The sequence below is a fragment of the Nicotiana tabacum genome, chromosome 7 (assembly GCF_000715075.1).
Source record: "Nicotiana tabacum cultivar K326 chromosome 7, ASM71507v2, whole genome shotgun sequence".
In the NCBI taxonomy this organism is placed as follows: domain Eukaryota; kingdom Viridiplantae; phylum Streptophyta; class Magnoliopsida; order Solanales; family Solanaceae; genus Nicotiana; species Nicotiana tabacum.
This window is the reverse complement of record NC_134086.1, coordinates 93,741,237-93,766,396: the sequence shown is the minus strand read 5'-3', so window position 1 is coordinate 93,766,396 and position 25,160 is coordinate 93,741,237. Positions and strand designations below refer to the sequence as shown.

The following is a 25,160-nucleotide window of genomic DNA, read 5'->3' as shown; positions in this document are numbered from 1 at the left end:
GTCCTTTAATTGGAAAAAAACTCTCTTGCACCCCCGCGGGTGCGTAAAAAGGAGGTGTGACAATGCACTCTAGCTATTACGATTAGATGTGAATACTAGCATTCAGAAGATAGGCACTGAAAGCCTGGATGTGATAAATATTACCTTAAGTGTGGCTCTCATCCCTAGTAGAGAGAGGATGTTGAGCAACCCAAGGCCGATGAATGAAGCAAGGAGAGTTAAAAGCGAAAGAATGGCGTGTTGAAGAAGCCTAAATAGCTTGTGGGCGGTATGAACTCTCCGGTATAGCACTAAAATAAGAGGCAAAAGAACCCTGGGGACCTGAATACCCACTGGAAAAACCCTGGATAGCTAGCGGGCGGTAAGAACTCTCTGGTATGGCGTTGAAATAGGGGCGCACCGGAGCACCTCGTGGAGGTGGTGGTGTTGATTATGGGGGCTTGCTGGGCTGACCCCACTCAAACTGACCTCTGCCCCTAGTTGGGGCACCTCTAAACTCTCAAGATAATCGGGCCCTCTTGTCCTGCTGAATTTGCTTTCTACCTCTCAGACGGTAGCCCCCAATCCTCCGAGCAATCTCCACTACTAGCAGATAAGGAGTCCCCATATCCACCTATCGGGCCATGTTGGCCCTTACCAAAATGCAACCCTGCAACAAACCTCCGCACCCTCTTTGTGTCAGTAGGAAGTATCATCAGTGCATGGCGGGACAACTCAAAAAACCTCGCCTCATAGTCGGTCACCGATATCTGACCCTACTCAAACTGATACCGTAGCTTTTCCCTCTTAGAAGGTGGAATATACCTATCCAGGAAAAGCTGTGTGAACTGACCCCAAGTAAGAGCTCATTTTAACACAATCTATCACACATCTGTCTGAATATCTTTTACACACTCAAAAAGAAATAAAAGCTTGAGAACTTTTGAGTGATTTTCCAGAGAGTAAAAAAAACTTTGTGAGTGTGATTCTTAAAGTACAAAACTTTCAAGAGAAACGTAGGGGCCTTGTATGCACTTTTGGAGTTACTAGTGGCTAGTTTCAACTGCTTTGCTGGGTATCCTGGTTCATTTTCTTGAGTTCAAAAGTCTGCTATTTGTTGGCTATTTTGCTGTGTTGCTACTTGTTCTGTTGTGATCTAGAAAGAGTTGATTTGCTGATTTTTTCTTCTTTTTTACTATCCAGGTAACTTTCAGACCATGTAAACTCCTAAAATCAAGTTGGAATGAAAGCAATAGTGCCTGAAAATATTAACAGCTTCATTCTTACATACTTTTGAATGTTGGATAATGTTATGACTGCGTGTTAGTTAATTAAACTGTGCCAAGTATCTTTAGTCTTATGCCAAAGTTTAGGATATAATTTTGCTTGGCCCTCAGTTGTGTGGTTGTGTGAAAGGAGTATCCCTCAGTTGTGTGGTTGTGTGAAATGAATATGTATTATATTTTGAACCATGCAGTTTCATGTTTGTCCCTCTGTTTGTTGCCCAACTAAACCGTTTTTTATTCATTGACCACTGTTTGGTCATACTTATGATTTCATTTTAAAGTTAAGTGGTCTCATTTAAAGTAGTAGTCTTGTTTAGACATTTACAAATGGAGTTTCAGTTAAGGTTGAATGAATATGGTTAATATAGGTTCTTCGTTTTTGCAATAAAAGAGGTTATTTTCACATGTAATTTAGTTTGGCCATTTGTTCTAAAATTGAGTGTAAGACTACCAATGTACTTCTCTTCTTGATTGAGCATGACATGATTTAATTTTTTGATTCATATGACAGTCTCTCTATTATCACGATTTAGCGTATTAAAATTCAAAGGATATTTTTATATAAGTTGTTACAATGTAAAATGAACTATTATTTGCTAGCTTCAGTTGGTCATTTGGTTATTAGAATTCAAAATAATGAATTTGGTCCACATAATATGAACACCATAAGCCAAGTTAATAAATATACTAGCTCACCCATTTTCTTATAATAAATTCCAGCAACCCAAAAGCTCTATACAAGCTGACCCATTTTTCCTTTTAACAAGAAGTTGGATCATTTCTTTAAAATATATAGAGTTGGTCCAACATTTATTTGCATAATTTTTCTCAACTATAAAGCTAAAAAAAAATAATATCAGATTTTTCTACTAAGTAAATTAACTTGTTTCCTTTTAATTAATTTAAACGCTAGACAAATAGTAGGTGCGCTTTAACTTCATGGACTCGCTTGCGTAGTGTGGTGCTTAACATTTAGTAAGTTAATTCATCAATTTCATATCATATTCAATAGTTTTAATTAATTTATAATTTTTTTGTCAAAATCACGGTTTCGCTTGCATAGCGCAGTAGTGACATTTAATAAATTTCCAAAAAAGTTTATTTTTCCTCAAAGCACAATTGTAGTAATTTTTCAAAAGTAAATAACGTGCTAATAATCGTTTGTCATGACTGTGGATTCTTTTGCGTAGCGCTATTGTGACTAAATAATAAATTTCGTCGATCACGCATTCGCTTGCGTAGTGTGGTTATGACATCTTATTATTCAAAAAATTCTTTAATTTTTCTAATAATCAAGTGATAAAAGCGGATAGGTAAAACATGAAAATCATATAAATCATTGTTTGTCCAAAATTAGTTCAAGCCAAGTTTTAAGTCAATAAAGCGACCGTGCTAGAACCACGAGACTCGAGGAATGCCTTGTACCTTCTCCCCGGTCAACAAAATTTCTTACCCGAACTTTATTTTTTTGACCGATAAAAATAGAGTCAAAACTTCCTTTGACTAGGGATTCAAATAAAAGGTGACTTAGAACACCGAAAACCAATTCCAAGTGGAGAATCTCCAAATAAAATAATTCCTACTCAAATTTGTCATTTCAATTGGAAAAACTCTTTAACCCACAATCCATAACATAACACATATCTTTCGGAGGTAGAAAAAGGGTGTGACAGCTCTGGCAATTCCGCTGGGAACTTAATAAAAATTCGAACTTGTACATGTTGACTTTTTATTTGGCCTTATTAATTTTGTAAATATTGTGATTTATTTGTGCCTAATATGCTACATGTTCGCTTTTTACTGTTTTGATATTGTTGAACTGTACATATGAACTGTCTTCTCACACATACCCTCTAAATCTTCTTGAAATTAAAAATTGGGCATTTGCTTGACATAGCCCGCTTACTTTGAGATAGCCGAGGTATTTGTCACCTGGTGAAGGATTTTAGTCACATATGTTTTAGGCGGGGAGCACCACCAGTTAAGCCGGAAAGCAATGCTACCGGTACACTGACCCTCTTGGCTCGAGTTGTCCGCTCGAGTAAGCCAGTCTAGATACCTTTTCCACCAGAATTTAAACCTAGAAGAACAAACCTCATGCCGGATATCCCTAGTAGGTTCGCTTTATATTATCACGTGCATTTGACTTAGCGAAACTCGACACAGGGGGCGGGTCTATATAAGACAGGTATCCTCTTTGAGACCATCATGTTCACCTATGCGCTACTTGATACATCATTTGGAAGGCTTATTTGCATTGTCCACCGGCTTTAAAAATTAGTGTAATAATTAAAAATAAACAAAAAATCATTTTCCTAGTTTAGTACAAATAAGCCTTTTTTTGCAGTAGCCTAGCGTGAGGTGTAAAGATTAATTTTCAAAAAATCAAAAGAGAAAAATACTCGGTTTTATCGAACTATGCGGGTTTGATTCTCACCGAATATGAGATGCATAGGCAACTTCCATCGGGTTCAGCCCACATTTTTCAAATTAAGAAGGAAAAGGGGCATAAAATTCTGCATGTGCATAAAATTTTCGAAAAAAATGTTATTTTTGGTCACCCTTTTACTGTTTTGCCGTCGTATTCCAGCTATTTCGCCAAGACAGTCTTAACATCTTTCTGGAAAGTTCCAAAGGGCTATTTTCATAAAAATAGTTTTTATTTATTTATTTTGTCTATTTTTATCATTTTGTTCCTATGTTTGGTTGTTTTTGCCGAGACATCCTTTATGCCTTCTGTGGAAGTATCAAAGGGCCGTTTCGTAATAATAGCCATTCTTCCTGCTTTTATCATCTCAACTTTTGTGTCTAGTAATTTAAAAAAAAAATATATATTATAATAATAATAAAAAAAATAGATCGAGTCCTAAATTGGCAACAAAAAAAAGAGAAAAAAAGAAAAGATTAGAATTTGCATACAGTTTAGGTAAGTCCTGACCCTTTATCTTATTCTTAGTTTTACCATGAGTTCTCCATAAAGAAGCAGTCAGAAAAGAGTAAGGGACGAGACACCTCCTATGTTCTTGATCAGAGATAAGATCCTGAGTAGTCTCTGTAATTGGTGGGATAGTTTTGCTACATGGGAACATAATCAAGTATTTAAGCACCTCAAGTTCCTCACAAATATCATGGGAATTAAGCCTAACAGAGATTTAATCGTGGCTCTAGTGGGTTTATGGGACCTCATGAACAATGTCTTCAGGTTCAAAGATTGTGAAATGACGCCTACATTGGAAGAATTAGGTGGGTTCACCAGATTGGGGAGAGTCCTTCATGGGAAAAAGCCTGATGCTCCGAGAAAAGTCGGTGTGAACAACTTTTTAAAGAAGTTATGCCTCCGTCGAATTCCAATAGTTTGCTTAAACGAAGGTTGGAGTCTGTTGGAATATCTTTATGACAGATTTGGTGATGAGAAAGGGTTTGAGAACTTCTCGGGCATAGAATTTGTCAACTAGTTGAGTTACGACGCTTGGAGGGAGTTGAGAATCTTCGCGTTCCTGATATCATTTCTAGGGATCATGGTCTTTCCAGAGTGTGGTGGGCGCATCAGAATTTGGTTGGTTGCGGTAGTCTCGTATTTGTAAAGTAGCGAGGATCATACTATTCTTCCCATGATTTTGGAAGATATATTCCGAGCTTTGACCCATTGTCAAGAAGGTGAAGATTACTTCGAGGGATGCAACATTATGCTGCAGATGTGGTTCATATAGAACCTTTATCATCATCCAATAGTATTAAATTTTAATGATAATTGGCTGAATTACATTGGATGTCACCCAGACAGAGCTGCGAGTTGTAATCTTCTAGAGGGGTGAGGGCCTAGCGGACATTACTTGGTTCATTGAGATCACTTGGAACTATTATCGGTTCCCTTCTACTAGGGTCATGCATATGTCGACGTATCGCCCGTTCTTCATACTCATGGGTTTCAGAGGTTTCCAACCCTACGTGCCTCTACGCGTCATGCGCCATCTAGGGAGAGAGCTAAATAAGCCCCCGATTGAGTACATGCGTCCGTTCGTGTGGGAATTCAAGGGAGAGGAACCTCCAAGGGAGTCATATGCACAAAAGGTTTGGTTTGGTGGTCGATTTTCTGATTTGGACGAGATGGTAGCTGATCGTGAACATGGGGAGGTAAGCCTCGCATACCTTGAGTGGTTTCACAACTAGGCTATCCCTGAGCAAAGGCTAGAAAGATCCATACGGCATGTAGTTGACTGGGAGGATGAGATCTAGGCCAAAGTTAGAGAAACCAAAAGGGAAGTGGTACACGAGTTCCAATCTCGTATTGATATTTTACAAGAAGATAAGGGCATTCTAGAGATAGCTATTGATATACAATAGGCTGATTTCGAGAGGGAAAAGGCTCAGTAGGCACAAGAGAGGCGAGCGCTCAAAGCTCAAATTACAAAAAAAGTGATCACTACCGCTCAACAATAAGAAGAAAGAGAAGCCCAGTTCAAGATGGTCCGTGATCATGAGCGTAGAGGTTTTGCTCCATTAATCCAAGGTCTAAGGGATCAGATAGGGGGAGTTGGGTCAAGCAAGGAGCGCCAAATCGTAGAGTTTGAAATAGAAAGGCATCACTACCAAAGTATGATCAATCGGTTAGAGGGGGAGTCACTAGAAGTTCGGCGCCAGAGAGATATGGCCTGGGACCACGAGCATGATGTGCTGGATCTAGTTGAGACCCGTGGTCGGCAGAATCAAGAGCTGCACATGGCTCAGGAATACATTAAGGGAAAGATCCTCGAGGTAGCCACATATACCTCAAGAGCATGCAGGAGTTTCCAGGGCATGACGCCCGAGCGGTTTGCAGAAGTATCATTGAACGTTGCTCGTCATATATCTGTAGACTTGGAGAGGATATACCGCAATGTTGGGGGTCAGCCGCAGGACAAACGCCTTGATTACAGTGATGCTGGTGGATTCTACTGCAGAGATCTAAGTCTTCTTTAGTTAGCAGTCCTTTTGATTATTCTTTTGTTATCTTTAAGTTTTGTAAGAGTCTTTTGTTGTTTTGAGACTTGTTATTTTGCCTTTTATTTTAAAAGGTCTGTTTGAGTCAAATCTGGTCTTGTTTAAATATTTATCTTTATGTGATTCTTGTTTCTTGAGTCTTGTATCAAAAAAAATATATTGAAAATCAATGAAAAAGATTTTGTTTAGAAAAATTCGAAAATGAACCAAAAAGATGTTTGTTTTGTAAAAAAAATGGTCATGAACTACGTAATGATCTGATTCATGCGGCCACATGATACATAGACAACCCACAAAAGGTTTGATCAAATATTTTTTAATGACTATAAAGTGAGGGATCAAAACAAAGCTAGTGAAAGGAAAAAAACAAAAAAAGACAGAAGGAAATAACAATGTCAATAAGCAACAAGCTGATAAGCAGGAATGAAATATAAAGCCTTCCAAAAGTATGTTAGAGATGGTGATATTTTAGGAGCATAGCATATCTACGTATGATTCCTATCTGTAAAATGCTTAACCCTAACACATTTGTTGCCTCTTATATAGTAAACTTAAGGTGGTTAGTTTGTGGTGAAACTGGCAACACATCATTACTTCACAAGATCTAAGGGAGCGGTAGTAATGGATAATAATGATAAAATCGAGTTGGTCAGTGACAATCCGCAGGGTCAGTCAGTTGAGCAAAAGTCGGAGGAGATAAGAAAATTGAGACAACAACTATCAGATGTATATCAAGCTTGGGTTTCCGGTCGACCTCCACCCCAGGGTCCCTTAGAGGGAACTTCCACCATACCCCAGGCCACTCAACCACCACTCTATGCAACGAGCGATCATATTCTACCACCAGGGTATGTGCCAAACTACATCCTCCATGCAACCCTCGGTACCTCTAATATGCGACCCCCAGTTGCACCGGTCAGGAATACCCCTCTCATCGTGTATGGCGCACCGGTATATACAATCCCTCCACCACCTCCTGTGACGAGGCCAAACAATGAGCCACCATCTCACGCTAACAATGAGCCACCATCTCATGCTTATGATGGCCAATACTATTCTCCAAATATGACTTTCAGGGTCTCGGCTCCATACAATTAGACTCCTCAGTACGAGTTACCAGTGGAAAATGAAAAGCCTAGCCAGATGAGATGGACAGGAAAATGAAAAGTCTTGAACAGAATATACAGGGACTAGGTGGTCACAAAATTGTTTCATTCAGTGATCTATGCATGTTCCCTCACATCCATTTGCCCGAGGGTTCAAGACCCCAAAATTTGAGAAATATGATGGACACAACGACCTTATCGCCCACTTGAAAAGGTACTGCAACCAGCTGAGGGGTGCAGGAGGAAAAGAAGAGTTGTTGATGGCTTATTTTGGGGAAAGCCTTGTAGAGGTAGCTTCCGAATGGTTCATTGACCAAGATATCTCTCACTGGCATGTTTGGGAAGACATGGCCCAGGCCTTCGTCAAGTAATTTCAGTACAACATTGATATTACGCCAGATCGTAATTCCTTGTCCAATATGAAGAAAAAGTCGACCGAAAGCTTTAGGGAGTATGCCATCAAGTGGAGGGAGCAAACGACTAGAGTTAAGCCACCAATGGATAACCATCAGTTGGTCACTATTTTTCTAGAGGTTCAAGAGCCTGATATTTCCAAAACATGATGTCCGCAATGGGTAGACCTTTTGCAGAAGCGATCAAAATAGGAGAAATGGTCGAAAATGGCCTCAAGACTGGCAGAATTGTAAGTCAAGCTGCTCTCAAAGCCACCACCCAAGCTATCCAAAATGGGTCGGGAAGTTTGGCAAATAGAAAGAAGAGAGATGAAGGGTCCATGATGACTTCGGGATCTAGGGAAGTTCAAAGAGGGGCATCGCACCCTTATGCGCAAGTTCAGCAGGGGCAATCCAGCTACCCTCAACATTATTATCCCTCGCCAATTACTCAGTACTCTGTGGCCCACCACAAGTATACAGTCTTCAATGCTCAATCCTATGCTCGGCCTCCCAATCAGCAGGTACGGGCACCAGCTCTAAGGATCCCCCGACCTCAGCAACAAAATTTTCGGGCACCCTACAATGCTCGTCCCAAGCAGGATTATGGTAGAGAGTAGAGGCCGACTGAAAAATTTACTCCATTGGCTGAATCATACTCTAGTCTATTCCAGAAGCTGAAGCAAATGGGCGTGATTGGACCCATCGCTCCCCACAATATACATCCTGATTCATATAGATTTCAAGCAAATGCTAGATGTGAATATCATTCAGGTGCCCCGGGGCATAACACTGATGATTGTTGGACTCTGAAAAAAGCCATAGAGAAACTTGTTTTTGAAAAACTGATTGTAGTGACTAATGGTGAGGAACCTCCTAATGTAACAAACAACCCTTTGCCAGTACACAATGATGTTCCTTTTGTGGGAATGATTGGCTGAGATCAAGAATACATGCCGGTCGGTCAAACAGAAATGATAGTGGGAGCAATTCAAGAAGGAACAGGTTTGGAAGTAAGTCCAAGCCGAGATGTGCCATTGATTGTGAAAGGCGCCCCAAGGTCAGAAAAGGTAACTTTATTTGTTCCCAAGGTCTCGAGGTTGGAAGTTCGCTCCAATGTTCCAATACCAAGGTTGTATGTCTTTGGAGGCCACCCCATCACAAGGCAGAATCAGGGCGGTACTGTCATGACCCAAACCTATGGGCCACGACGGGCACCCGGTACCTTACTCAACCGAGTACTAACGTAATGTATCTTTTGTATAATCTTATAATAGGTAAGTGAACCAGAGTAAAACATGAGGGAATACAAACTTCTATATTAGACATACTGGCATATAAGACCAAAATAACCATTCGTACACTAAACATAGGCCGTCAAGGCCATACAAGCTTTCGTATACATGCCATTTATCTACAAGCCTCTAAGAGTACATACTTAACTTAAAGGTCGGAACAGAGCCCCGCCATACCAAACAATACACATCTAAATTATACTGACCAAACGAGCAACTTCGAAGCAAATAGAGCGCACCAATATCTTTTGCTGAGCTGATAGCCTACTTGGAGGGCTCTCGACATGTCTATCGGGACCTGCGAGCATGAACGCGGCGTCCCCAAGCAAAAAGGACGTCAGTACGAATAAGGTACCGAGTATGTAAGGCACATAAATAAGTACATAAAAGACAAGAAAGAAATATAGAGTAAATGAATCAACCTATAAGTCTAGATAACTTTGTAAATCATGAAATAATTATGGTGTCATGCATATACATATGAATATCATGTCGTGCATAGGTACATGTTTCATAACATCATCAAGCCTCTGAGGGCATCCCATCATATCATCTCGGCCACTGTGGGCAAATCATCAATGTATACCAACTGATCGGGTGGTGGTGCACATATAACGTCGTAATCTTTTTCCCTTATCCCATATACATATACATACATATATACGCGTCTATAACACCATCTGGTCATGGGTCAATGTACATGTATAAATAAATGCAATGCATGAGAAATACATCAATAAAATCTTTTGGAGTGTCATAAAACCATTTTACCTTTGATTAATATCATAAAGTAAACTTTTTCAACTTACGTATTTTTCTGAGACCCATGAACAGATGATAAAATAATAGGACACATGGAAATTCAAGAACATAGGCACCTCTAATACTTTTATGAATATAGTCATTTATGGAAGTTGTGCATTTGCTCGTTTCGTTTGTGTCGTATAGATCATGCCAAAAGAAAATAAGGAATAGCCTTAACATACCTGAGCCGATTTTCTTGACAATCCCTCTAACACACGTCAATTACGACAACACGTAATGATGGACTGAAGTGGGGAAAATCCATATGATATTCTTGAGAAAGATTGTAGCGTGATTCCTTATAATTGCATCTCACGCTACTGTAGCATTATGAAATTTCATATGAATTCATTTGGGAATTCATCCGATACAACTTAGCACATACATCTCTAATAATTGTGGTGTTATCTAACCTAATTCTTTGAAAATAACACATGAATCTATAGGATTTGATCAGATGCCTCATTTGAATGTGAACTGGACTTTTGGTAATCAAATTGGGAGCTAGCTAGGATGCATTGTATTTTCACGTAAGAAAGCAACCAAGGTACTTATGTCCAATTCTCTAAATAAATGAAAACGTGTAATCATGTTGTATCTTGACTCATCATGGACATTTTGCCACATATATAATTAACTTAAGAGTCATAATATCATGATTCTTTTGCTGCCACATTTTGATTTAATGCTTATCCAAATAATTGGATTAATTAGGTAATGTCCTGGTACCCGTTAATTAATCAATTATCCGTATAATTAAGAATTATCTTAACTTACTTAAAATACTACTCGCTTTTAACATACCTTGTACACCTTACTATCATGGTCATGTAGTACCTTGTATGGTACTAGTCTATAAATACTAGGTATTTTAGCTCGAGCCGTATTTTATCCTAAAATGCCAAACTTCGACGAAACCCATTTTTTTTCGATTTGCCTACCCCCTCACCTTCACAAACTTACTTATCCCTTGTTTGAAATAGCATGACACTTATAATCCCAAAATAAATCTCATTCCCGAACTTATGTTGATTAATTTATGATGAAACTTCAACGCACAAAAAGGCGGGACGTAACATCTCATTTTCGATCTTATATCAATTTATTTGTGGCGTACTTCCACGTACAAAACATGGGGTGTAACAGGTATGAAGGGTATAACAGAGCCGATCATAATCAAACCTGCTGTGCAACCCCTTGTGACAAACATGAAAACCACTCCTTCGAACTATAATAAAATCGTGTTGACCTACAAAGGCAAGGAAATCATAGAGGAAGTGGGGGAAACTGGAGGTTTGAATCGATCGGGGAGATGTTACTCTCCAGAAGAGTTGATGAAGGCCAAGAAAATCAGAGAAGGCCACTTGCCAATAAAGAAACCTATCACTAAAGCAGAGGCGGAAGAGTTTTTGAAAAAGATGAAAGTTCAGGATTACTCAATCATCGACCAGCTGAGAAAGACTCCTGCCCAATTCTCTCTACTATTTCTGCTCATACATTCCAAAGAACATGCTCGTGTACTAATCAAGATCTTGAACGAGGCACATGTCTTAGAGAAGACCATAATGAATCAGTTAGAGAGGATGACCAACAGATTTTTCGAGGTGAACATAATCTCCTTTACGGATGATGAACATCCCGATGAGGGAGCCGGGCATAATAGGACTTTGTACTTTATGGTCAAATGTGAGGGGCATTATGTAAAGCGAGTCATGGTTGATGGAGGATCAAGTGTAGATGTATGTCCTCTCTCTACCTTGCAAAGCATGAAGATCAATACAGACAGAATCCGATCTAGCAATGTTCGCATCCGGGCTTTTGTTGGCTCAGCGAGAGATACCATTAGGGAAATCAACCTCACCATGATGATTGGGCCGGTTGACTTTGAGATTGTCTTCCAAGTAGTGGACATGGTCATTTCTTATAACTTTCTTCTTGGAAGGCCATAGATCCATACGGCCGAGCTGTGCCATCCACCTTGCATCAGATGCTCAAATTCAAACATGACACGCAGGAAATTATTATTCACGGAGAAGATGAGTCTTCCATTTATAAAGACCTATTAATCTCCTGTATTGAGGCTAAGGAAGAGTGTGAGTCTATTATCTATCAGGCTTTTGAAGTGGTTGATGTGGACCATGTTGATTAAGGAAAGCCATTCTGCATCCTCGTTTTTCTGCCACATCTGTAATGGTGGTTGTAGTTATGTTGAGACAAGGTTATGAGCCAGGAAAAGGCTTGGGGCATCATTGCAAGGAATTGCGGAGCCTATTTCTCTGTTCAGTAACTAGGGTACTATTGGTTTAGGCTTCAAGCCAACACAAGTAGATGAAAACAAAGCCAAGCACCACAAAAAGCATGGATGGGTCTTGCAACAACCTATCCCTCATATTTTCTACACTTTTGTCAAGCCACGACTCCAAGAAGGTCAAAATTCCTCGGCGCATGCAAATATTGATGAAATTTACCATGGCCTCAGCCAGATGTTTTCTGAAGTGAATATGATCCAGGCTGGTGAAGGCACCAGTTGTGCCAATATGCAACTAATTGACCCAAACAACATGCTCGACAACTGGGAAGCAACTCCTCTCCCCACAAGGAAGGAGTTTTGGTAGTTTGCTTTTGCAGCTTCTTTCTGTATTTTGGGTTACTTTCAGGGTTGTAATCCAAACATCTCAGTATGATTATTTTTCTTATGTTAACCCTTCTATCCTTTCGCATTCAATGAAATGCAGTTCAGTTTCATATTAAGTTTTGTATCTTTTCCTTTTCCTAATTTCTGCCATTTTATTTCCATTTCAGTTTTGTTAATGTCGGCTTTAATAACATGACATGCATGTGGAATTCACGCCCAAATCTTAAAAAGCTATCTAATATCGAAATAATGCATCAAGAGGTTGAATATGATGTATATGAGGTTGTTAAGGAAATAAAAAGAGAGTTGGAACAATTTGAAAACAAGCCTAAGCTCAACCTCAATGAGACTGAGCCGATCAATATCCGAAGTCATGAAGAAGCTAGAGAAACGAAGATAAGCATTCACACTAAACAAAAACCAGAGATGCCTTGATTCAACTTTTATTTGAATACAGAGATATGTTTGCTTGGTCTTATGATGATATGCCGGGTTTAAGTGCTGATCTAGTGGTTCATAAGCTTCCTAAGTATCCTGATTTTCCACTAGTCCACCAAAAGCAACGAAAATTTAAAACAGACATGACTGGCAAAATCAAAGAGGAAATAATGAAGCAACTGAGTGCCAATTTGGTCATGGCTGTCCGATACACTACCTGGGTGGCAAATGTTGCACATGTGCCAAAGAAGGATGGAAAAACTAGAGTCTGTGTTGACTATAGGGACCTGAACAAAGCAAGTCCAAAGGATAATTTTCCTTTACCAAACATCCACATTCTTGTGGATAATTGCGCAAAGCATGAGATACAATCATTTGTGGATTGCTATGCTAGGTACCACCAAATTCTAATGGACGAGGATGATGCAAAAAAGACCGCTTTCACCACTCCATGAGGTACTTATTGTTACAGGGCCATGCCATTCGGTTTGAAGAATGTAGGGGCAACTTATATGAGGGCCATGACTACCATTTTTCACGACATGATGCACAAAGAGATTGAAGTATATGTCGATGATGTCATTTTGAGCACCTAATTTTTGCCCTACATGAAAATAACTCCTAAAAATAGGCCAAAAATAATTTCAACGGATTTTACAAGTTTTTTCTTTATTAAGTTGCATTTTATGCATTTTTTAATAATTTAAAATCATAGAAAAATTATAAAAATTGTCACGTTTTAGTTTCATGCCATCCAATTTGCATTTAGAAATTAATTACATTGAGCAAAAATCACAAAAAGGTCATTTTTACATATTTAGATTTTAGTATTTAAAATTAGCATTTTTCTTTAGTTTTAAGTTAATTAGTTGTTTCAATATTAGAAATAGATAAAGAATTTTAATTTCTACAAAATTAGATTGATTTAGGATTTTATTAATTTAATTAGAATTTAAAATCAAAGAAAACAAAAAAAAAAAAACAAAAAAGGGGGAATTAAAGAATTGTTTGGGTCTTGTTCAAAATTTAGCCAAACACTACATTGGCCCAAAAACCTAACCAACCCCTTAACTGACCCGCCAAGCCCAAAACCGGCTCATACCAGTGACCCATTTTCCCCTCCCCTTTAATTAAAACCTAGCTAAGACCTACGAGATCAGAATAGACTCCCTAATCAACGTTGTTTCCATCAAAAACACACAAAAACATCAGATGAACCCCTCCCCAAAATGAAAAACCCTAGAATCCATCTTCCTCCTCCTAGCGCATCATCTTGAACAAATCAGATCCTCACAAAAAGAAGAGAATGAAAATCAGCGCACCCTCCCCCTCTTCACTCCCTTCGATTTGCCTACACCCCCACACACTCACCACTCTTATCTTCATACATACACATGTTCAAAATATGAATTAGTTGATGAAGATGGATTTTCGAAATTCAAAAGGGAATCTCAAATCTGAAAATTTCAAAAAACGCATACGAAATAGCTGAGAAGATTCTGAAACGATTTTTTTTTGGAAATTCAAAGTGAAATAAAGATTTCGAGGGAAGAGAAATTAGCTGAATTTTTGCTTTTTGCTGTTTCAAAGGTGCTGGGCTCCATTTTCAAGTTTCTTAAGCTTTATTTGGTCGAGTTTTTGTTGGTTTCGTTATTGTCGAGGTAATTTCCCCCTGATGTTATGTTTCTGGTCGATTTAATGCCATAAAGTCATAAGAATTCATGTTGTGAACTTGAATCAAGTATTGTTAAATATCTATGGCTGAAATGGGATTTGTGTTAAACTCTGTAACTCCATCTTAATCTATCTCTCTACCTTTATTTGACCAATTTCAGCATGTTTCAAGTTTTAGGTACACATCTTATGAACTTGTATAATTTTTGAATTGTAGCACAATTACACTTCTCTATTCCTCTATAAAATTCATATATATTACTGCTTTTCATGCGATGTTTTTTTTTGTGTTTAAATATGTCCAGATCTTATTTTGTTGTGATAGCATATTTGTTATTTGTGTTTAAAGTTCACAGATCTGCTGGAACTAGCAGGTCTAGATATAGCACAAACTGACTTTGAATGCACTGTCATAAAAGGGTTAAAACACGAATGAGCAATATGAATGAACTGTTATGATTTCTGTGAATCCATAGTTACAATGATCTCTGTTCGTATTTGGATTTTATGATTATAGATTATATACTTTATTTTGTGAAACCAATCATTTTATATCTACCTAATAAGATCCCAGGAGTGTGTAAGGCAATAGTTGGCAATTGAAAGGAGTTATATGAAGCAGTAGTTTACCGATTCAACTCATATTTTTATTTGAATCAGTTTCATTAATTGTAGATAATTTGATATTATGAATTTGAGATAAGGAAGTATGAACTTCAAGTAGAGAAGACTATTGTATGATGATTCTGTTTAAGTTGGTGATTAAACCTGTTGTAGTACTTCAATTTGCTAAATCATTTTGTGAGAATTCAGTAAGCTAAAACACTATCTCATGTTACCACACTCATCTATAAGTCATGACCTCACAATAAATCTCAAAGTAGTTTAGGAAAATAATTCATGAACAATCGTAGTTTGCTTTAGGTGCGTAATTAAATTATCGTGACTAGGGGTATGGTTCCCGTGGCATAGTCGTGATACCGAATTCCCAAATTCGGGTGTGCATTTCTTGTGCCCCGATCAAAATAACTTTGAATAATAATAAAAATAAACATATCGTAAATCGCGGGTGCATTTCATGTGGCGCAGTTTGCAATGTGTACCAAAATGACAAGTGTACGACCATCGTGACTTGTTTCATAAATAATTCCATAAATAAATAAAAGCAGTTATAAAATTAAAAATGCACAATAGGTTTAAAATATGTAATAACTCAGATAATTAGGCCAATTATTAATAGTTGAGCGACCGTGCTAAAACCACGAAACCCGGGAATGCCTAACACCTTCTCTCCGATTAACAGAATTCCTTAGCTAGTTTTTCTGGTTTCACAGACTTTAAATGAAGTCAAATTTTCCTCGATTTGGGATTTAAAATAAATAGGTGACTTGGGACACCATAAATTATTCCAAGTGGCGACTCTGAAATTAAATAAATAATCCCATTTCGATTTATGTCACTTAAATTGAAAAAACTCCCTGATTCCCTATGCCCTTTCGGGTAGAAAAAGGAGGTGTAACAGTCATCATAAAATCAAAGACACAGGCTGATCACGTGCGCGATTTGAAAAAGTTCTTCGAACGGCTTTGAAGGTATGACCTTAAGCTTAATCCAGCCAAGTGTGCATTTAGGGTTCCATCTGGGAAACTCCTCTGTTTTATAGTCAGCTAGAGAGGCATCGAATTGGATCCATCTTAGATAAAGTCCATTCGAGATTTACCACCCCAAAAAACAAAAAGGAAGTCATGAGTTTGCTCGGGAGGTTGAACTACATCAGTAGGTTCATTGCTCAGCTCACAACCACGTGCGAGCCCATCTTTAAGTTGCTGAAAATGGATGCCGCTATCAAGTGAATGGACGATTGCCAAAAAGCTTTTGACATGATCAAATATTATCTGTCAAAACCCTCTGTACTAGTCCCACCTGAACCTGGCAGGCCTTTGTTTTTATATCTATCGGTGATGGATAGTTCCTTTGGATGCGTCCTGGGGAAACATGATGCAACATGCAAAAAGGAACATGCAATCTATTATTTGAGCAAGAAGTTCACCAATTATGAGGTTAAGTACACCCTTTTAGAAAGGATATGTTATGCCTTGACTTGGGTCGCTCAGAAGCTGAGACATTATCTTTTGGCCCACACTACTTACCTCATATCCAGAATGGATCCTTTGAAGTATATCTTCCAAAATCCAATGCCCACTAGCAGGCTCGCAAAATGGCAAATCCTGCTCACAGAGTTCGACATCGTCTATGTCACTCACACCGCAATGAAAATACAGGCTTTGGCAGATTATTTGGTAGAGAATCCAGTTGATGATGAGTACAGGCCACTTAGCACATACTTCCTAGATGAAGAGGTCAACTCAATAGAGGAAGTAGTTCCAGATGATCACCCTGTATGGAAAATGTATTTTGATGGGGCTGTCAATATCAAGGGAGTTGGGATCGGGGCAATCCTCATCTCACCTATTGGACATCATTACCCTGCAACGGTCCGACTTCGGTTCTTCTCTACCAATAATAAGGTAGAATACGAAGCTTGTATCATGGGTCTGAAAATGGCCCTCGATCTAGATGTGCAGGAACTATTGGTTATGGGAGATTTCGACTTGCTTATCCGGTAAGCCCAGGGTAAATGGGAGACTCGAGACATCAAGCTTATTCCATACAGACAATGTATGCAAGACTTGAGCAAAAGATTCAAATCCATCGAGTTCAGGTACATTCCCAGGTTTTACAACGAGCTAACCGATGCCTTGGATATTAGCCTCGATGCTCCCTTATCCATGCAACACTCATATAGATCCACTAGAAATCCAAGTTCGGAATCAACACGGTTACTGCAATACGATTGAGATAGAACCAGATGGTGAACCATGGTATCATGACATAAAACGATTCCTGAAAATAAGAGAATATCCAGAGCATGCCAAAAGAGATAAACAAAGAACTATAAGGCGGCTCGCCAGTGGTTTCTTCCTGAATGGGGAAATACTGTACAAGAGGACCCCGAATTTAAACTTTTTGAGATGCATAGATGCCACAGAAGTGGAGTGGATCATGAGTGAAGTGCATTCGGGGGTATGCGAACCTCACATGAATGGATATGTTTTGGCGAAGAAGATTTTGCGGGCAGGGTATTGTTGGCTTACTATGGAGCGAGATTGCTTCAGTTTTGTTCGCAAGTGTCACCAATGCCAGATTCATGGTGACCTGATTCACTTGCCTCCTTCGGAGTTGCATCCCATGTCCTCTCCTTGGCCCTTCGTTGTTTGGGGAATGGATGTTATTGGGCCAATTGAGCCAAAGGCTTCAAATGGGCATAGATTCATTTTGGTTGCAATTGATTACTTCATCAAATGGGTGGAGGCCGTCACTTTCAAAGTAGTCACCAAGAAAGCAGTGGTAGACTTTGTTCATTCCAACATCATTTGTCCCTTTGGTATCCCAAATAGCATTATCAATGACAATGCAACCAATCTAAATAGTCATTTGATGAAGGAGGTATGCAAATAATTTAAAATCATGCATCGCCATTCTACCCCTTATAGGCCAAAAGCCAATGGCCCCATTGAAGCGACGAACAAAAACATCAAGAAGATTCTTAGGAAGATGATCCAAGGTTCCAGGCAATGGCATAAAAAGTTGCCTTTTGCTCTTTGGGATATCGCACGACTGTTCGCACATCTGTTGATGCAACTCCGTATCTGCTTGTATATGGAACTAAAGCTGTAATACTTGTTGAAGTCGAAATTCCCTCTCTCCGAATTATTGTGAAATAGGGGATTGAAGACACTGAGTGGGTCAACGATTAGAACAACTGATGTTGATCGATGAAAAATGGCTAGCAGCAGTGTGTTTCGGCCAGTTATACCAGTAAAGAATGGCACGTGCTTACAATAATAAAGTGCGCCCAAGGTAGTTTGAGGTAGGCTAGCTCGTTTTGAAATGCATCCTTCCGCACCAGGTAGAAGCTAAAGTATAGTTCGCCCTGAACTGGCAAGGACCCTACATCATCAAGAAAGTGTTACCAAAAGGGGCCTTGCACTTGGTAGATGAAGAAGGACGGGTACCAGACATGACTATTAATGCAGATGCACTCAAAAGATATTATGTCTGATATATACCCACTGTAGAATTTTCACGCATTGATTTTCTCAGATCGAGATGACGAAGGCTATCATTTGCTCGCTATTCCAAATAGTTGTCACCCTTTTGTTAACTCTTTTGAGACGTATTTGTCTTCTTTGTTTCTGGATCCTCTGTACGTGTAAAGAAAAACAACAAATCTTCGGGGTTAATTGAACTACATCCAACCCGATTCCGAAAGGATACGCAGGCAGCCTTACCCTAGGTTCGGTCCCATCAGAATAAAAATCCATATTCCTAATACTCCAAAACTAGGGCAAAAGTTTGTTTTATTTTACGGGGTTTCCTATAAAACTGGTTCCAAAAGTTGTAATTCAGTTCAAGGTTCTTTTCACCTTTTCCCTGTTAGGAACTTTTGATAGATCTTTGAGAATATTTGAAGTCCCCATGCCAAGGGCGTTGGGCAACCTCCTGCATACAGTATCTTAGTTTAAAAAAAAGAAATGAGAGAGTCTTATCGGTGAAAACCCATATGGGCACTATAAGGAAACATTGAGTAGAGAAATGAGAGAGTCTTATTGGTGAAAACCTAGATGGGCACCATAAGGCAATGGTTAGTAGAGAAATGAGAGAGGTTAGTTAGCAAAAACATGCAAAGAGCTACTAGCCGAATGAGGGTCTTCGATTCTCCGGCATGAGCACAACCAAGACAATTTCAAGATGAACATTTGCGACGGATTTTGAGAATTAGATAGCTCAGCGGATCAGACGTCTAGTCCAAAATGCATGTCATGATTCATTGAAGTCGGCACATACCTCCAGATAAGTCTCTCTATTCCTTCCCCCGAAAGGGACACCTTTTGTTTAAACACAGTTCTTTTTACTTTCAATTATTATTCTATTTTTACACATAATTTTTCTTTGAGTCCCTTTCGATCTAATCCTGCATCAAAAGCGAAGCAAAGAAATGGCTGCAAAACTAGCTATAGTTTCCCCGTAATATCGAGCACAATTTGGGGCATATATAACATTGAGGAAGGCACGAATCCATGTGATATCTCATTTGATAAGGCGAACAAAGTGTTTCAAAGAAACTGTAAGTCGCATGAGCAAGTCTTGCTTCATGAGAAAAGTTGATAAGCACTACGGACACAAACTTATATTGGGTGCAAGACAACTAAGTTTGATTTTAAAGAAAAATGCATTGCCTTAGAGACACGAGTTGCGGTACCATGGACATCTGGGTATGAAACAATTGGGGAAACATTGGAAAGCCAAGGTCTCCGGAAAATGATATAGAGCAGCCGAGCATCTCGGTACCACGCTGACAAAATTGGGTCTTCGACAGCAGTGGCCGTGAATCAAGCTACTCAGTACATCAAGGCCACATACCAACCACCACTTTGAAAACTCATAAATTTTTCTTTGTTTGAAACAGGAAAAAAGTAGTGTTGAATGGCGATTCTAAAAGAACGAATGTCACCAAACGTAAGCTCCTTAAAATCTCCATGATACTTTTTTCAGCATGCATCACTATTGTTCACACCTCCCATTTTTGTAGCTTAACTCAGGTAGAATCCTTTCGCCTAGGGGGATCTAGCTCATAGTTCTGGGTAGAAGTACTATTCGCTCAAGACGTTTTACGTAGCTTAACTCAGGTAGAACATTTTCTCCTAGGGGGATCCAACTCATAGTTTCCGGGTAGAAGTATTTTTCGCTCAGGATGTTTTATGTAGCTTAACTCAGGCAGAACCTTTTCTCTTAGGGGGATCCAACTCATATTTCCGGGTAGAAGTACTCTTCGCTCAGGCTATTTTTCGTAGCTTAACCCAGGTAGAACCTTTTTGCCTAGGGGGATCCAGCTCATATTTTCAGGTAGAAGTACTCTTCACCCAGGTTTCCTTAATTTGGCTTAATCTGGGTAGAAGTACTCTTTGTCCACTTTTGTTTTCGGGTAGAAGTACCCCTTCGCTTAGGTTGTTTTACGTAGCTTAACTCAGGTAGAATCATCTCGCCTAGGGGGATCCAGCTCATTGTTTTGGGTAGAAGTAATCTTCGCTCAGGTTGTTAAATATAGCTTAACTCAGGTAGAACCATTTTGCCTAGGGGGATCTAGCTCATAGTTCCGTGTAGAAGTACTCTTCTCCCAGGGTGTTTTACGTAGATTAACTCAAGTAGAACTGTTTCATCTAAGGGGATCCAGCTCATATTTCCGGGTAGAAGTACTCTTCGCTCAGGGTATTTTATGTAACTTAACTCAGGTCGAACCATTTCACCTAGGGGGATCCAGCTCATATTTCCGGGTAGAAGTACTCTTTGCTCAGGGTGTTTTACGTAGCTTAACTCAGGTCGAACCATTTCACCTAGGGGATCCAACTCATATTTCCGGGTAGAAGTACTCTTTGCTTAGGGTGTTTTACGTAGCTTAACTCAGGTAGAACCATTTTGCCTAGGGGGATCCAGCTCATAGTTACGGGTAGAAGTACTCTTCACTCAAGGTGTATTACGTAGCTTAACCCAGGTAGAATCATTTCTCCTAGGGGAATCCAGCTCATAGTTCCGGGTAGAAGTCTTCACTTAGGGTGTTTTACGTAGCTTAACTCAGGTAGAACCGTTTCACCTAGGGGAATCCATCTCATATTTCCAGGTAGAAGTACTCTTCGCTCAGGGTGTTTTACGTAGCATAAATCAAGTAGAACCATTTTGCCTAGGGGGATCCAACTTATAGTTCCGGGTATAAGACTCTTCGCGCATGGTGTTTTACGTAGCTTAACTCAGGTAGAACCATTTCACCTAGGGGGATCTAGCTCATATTTTCGGGTAGAAGTACTCTTCGCTCAAGGTATTTTACATTGCTAAACTCAGGTAGAACCATTTCACCTAAAGGGATCGAGCTCATATTTCCGGGTAGAAGTACTCTTCACTCAGGGTGTTTTACGTAGCTTAACTCAGGTAGAACCATTTTGCCAAGGGATCCAGCACATAGTTCCAGGTAGAAATACTCTTCGCTCAGGTTGTTTTACGTAGCTTAACTCAGGAAGAACCATTTTGCCTAGGAGGATCCAGCTCATAGTTCCAGGTAGAAGTACTCTTCATTCAGGGTGTTTTACGTAGCTTAACTCAGGTAGAACTGTTTGGCCTAGGGGGATCCAGCTCATAGTTCCGAGTAGAAGTACTCTCAGGGTGTTTAATGTAGCTTAACTCAGGTAGAACTGTTTCGCCTAGGGGATCCAGCTTATAGTTCCGAGTAGAAGTACTTTCCGCTCACATTGTTTTGACGTGGCTTAACTCAGGTAGAACCTTTTCTCCTAGAGGGATTCATCACCTTTCCACTAATACAGGGTACTAACCCCTGGTTACATTTCTTTCCAGTAATACAGGGTACGAACCCCTGGTTATAGTTTTCCTTAGTAATACAGGGTGCCAAGCCCTGGTTACATTTCTTCCTAGTGATATAGGGCGCCAACCCCTGATTACATTTCTTCCTAGTGATAAAGGGCGCCAACCCCTGGTTACATTTATCTTCAGTAATATAGGGTACCAACCCCTGGTTACATCCCTTCCTAGTAATACAAGATACCAACTCATAATTACACTCATTTTCGGTAATACATGGTGCTAACCCCCAGTTACGTTTCCCTTCAATAATACAGGGCACCATCCTCTAATTCCATTCCCTTTGGTAACACATGGTACTACCTCATGGTTGCGTATCCTCATATGGCTTGTTCATACTACTGTCTTTGTCTTTATTTCAGTAAATTAGATAATTTATAGCTTTCTGTAATAACTCACAAAATTTTCCTAGTGCCAGACTGGGAAGAAATATTTTGTTTGTTTTGGTTGTCTTTGATGGCTTTGCAGGCTCTGCCCTATAGAACAAGTGACGATTAAAGCTTGCAGTTTCAGTTTCTCATTAGAAGAAAGAAGTCTTTCGATCACAAGATAGTTGGAGTTAGCCTTATTAATGTGTCAGCAACCCGGTGTCTCAAGATTCATCTTCTCAAGTTCTAAGCAGGAAATCAAGCAATCGAGAATGAGCCATAATATTTTCTTCGAAAAGACATCAAGATCCAATCAAAGGTTAACACACGTGAGTAGGTCAAGAATCAAGATTTGACTCCAGAAGACGCATAGATAGGAATGTTGTACTCTTAGTTTGCAGACATATATAGTGCTCTTCTTTTTTTCTTTTGATGTAAGAAATAAGTAACAGTAATAGCAACAACAACAGTCTTAACTCCAATGTCTAGTGGTCCCAACTACCAAAATTTCCTAGAACTACACTGATCTGATTCCTTTGTAGCCAACGATATGTAGGCAACCTCAGAAGCAAGGTTCGGTTACCTTTTTCACAAAAATGCTTTTATTGAAGGGATGTGTGAGCAATAATTAGTCATGGCATTCACTTTTCTTTGCTTGAAAACTCTTCATGTTCTCGAGCAAAGAGGGGGAGCTGTAAATACCTAATTTTTGCACTCTTTTAACATCTCCTAAAGTCATTCGTATTTTGTTATTTTGATTATTTTTCCTCAAATTGAATATTTCCTATCATGAAAATACCAACAAAAAAAATAATAGTTTTTTTCATTTGTGCATTTTAGGAATTAACTAACTATTCAATTGGTGAATTAATCTAATTAATTGATCATTTGAACAAGTTACTTAATTGATTAATTTGTTTGTATAAATTTAATTTAATAAGTAGGATTAAAGAAAATGGGCTAAATTTTGAAAGAGAGTGGTCAAAAGTGCAATATCAAGGCCAATTGAGAGGGCTATCAGGAGAAAAACAAAAATGACGTAGTTTAGGCCAAAACTATGTCGTTTTGTTTAAAGTCCCATATTTTAAATCTAAGCCATCTAATGATCTTCGATCCAATGGTCCATGTTCAATATCCTATATAAGGTTCAAAATCAGATTTTTGGCTCATTTAACCTAAAATCCAAACCCTAGAGCCTTTCTTCTTTCTCCTTTTCCCATCTACCGCCCCCTCTCCACCGTGGCGCCGCCGGCCAGAAATTACCTCACGGCGGCGGTGTGAGCACGTGATTTTTGCCCTATATGAATTACTCCTCAAAGCAAAACAATTTCTTTCAGTGTTTGCAATTTTGGGGATTTTCGTGACATTTTCTGGTAATTGTTTGCATTTGTCTGTGCATTTTTATTTTATTTAATTAATGAAAATTACAAAAAAATATGTTGCATTTTTATTTAGGATTTAATTTTACATTTTAGGATTAATTGACAGATTAGTTATTTTATAAAAATAGGGAAAAATTACAAAAATAGTTTATTTTGCACTTTTGATTTTAATTTTGAATTTTGGTAGTTTTTCCTTTCATTTGGTTTTTAATTATTTGTAGTAGCAATTATTAGGGTTAATTAATTAATTTGGTAGGATAATTTGGTTTAAGATTTACTTTAGGTTTTAATTTTAATTTTGGGAAAAAAGAAAAAAAGATTTTTAAAAAGAAAATGAATTGAAAATTGGAAAACATTTGAAGAGATAGAATTGGGCTGCCTTCAGTTAAAAGTGCCCATGCCCAAAGCCATTTTCCCCATACCCGCCCGTTTGACCCAGGCCCAGACCGTCCAACCCGGTCCAACCCCCCCAGTACCATACGACGCCGTTTCAGCAGGCTTGATCTGGGCCATTGATATCGCCTGATCCACCGGATCAGAACTGGGAGGGGGGGGGGGGTTCAATATATATATGTCCGAACGTACCCTACCCCCCTCATTTCATCGTTCCCACACCCCCGTCTTCAGAGAGCCCCAACCAAACCCTAGCAGAACTGCCCCCTTTTCCGCCACCATCCACCGGCGGCGCCACCTCCAACCACTCCCAAAATGACACCCCATAACCATCAAGAGCCCCTCATTCCAAATTCCCCCTCTGTTTGCCTCGAATCAACCCAGAACGTCTCGAATCTGGTTTTGAAAGAAAACCCTAGCACCGCCCTTGTGCTCTCCGGTGGCGCCGCCGCCTCCGTTCAACCCCAAACAAACACCCCACAACCCCCAGGATCCCCTCATGCCAAATCCACAACTATTCTCCTTCGAATCGGCCCGGAGCTCTACGAATCTCGAATCTGAGGTCAACCCCAAAAATTCAAAACCACCCTGTCGTCAATCCTGGTACATGCATGGGTAGAAGGCACCGTTCTTCGAGGTCTAAAGTTCAGATTCAAATGTTCGACCTTAGCTTTGTTAGGGCTTTCGTCTCCGATGGATTCCGAGTCTAAATCGGTAAGCTCTTTTATTCTCTTGTCTGCTCTTTCTTTTTGATTGTCTTATTCTATTCTTCCTCCCATTTTCTTTAGCTTAATTTTCTTATAACAGTTTGGATGAAACTTGACTAATCTCTCGAGTTTAGATTGGTCTTTCGGTCATTGTCCTTCTCTTCTTCGTGAAAGTTTGCTTTCTGATATCTTTAGTCCGTTGTGTCAATAGCATGGATAACTCTCTGATCTTG

The 25,160-nt window shown here is 39.3% G+C and overlaps 1 long non-coding RNA gene across 1 annotated transcript; it reads left to right on the top strand.

Annotated features, from left to right (window-relative positions):
- The first annotated feature begins 14,071 nt into the window (after window positions 1-14,071).
- LOC142182733 (uncharacterized) lies at window positions 14,072-22,927 on the top strand. Its single transcript, XR_012711745.1, has 2 exons — window positions 14,072-14,576; window positions 22,546-22,927. It is a non-coding gene; the product is annotated as an uncharacterized LOC142182733 (long non-coding RNA).
- Window positions 22,928-25,160: the final 2,233 nt, after the last annotated feature.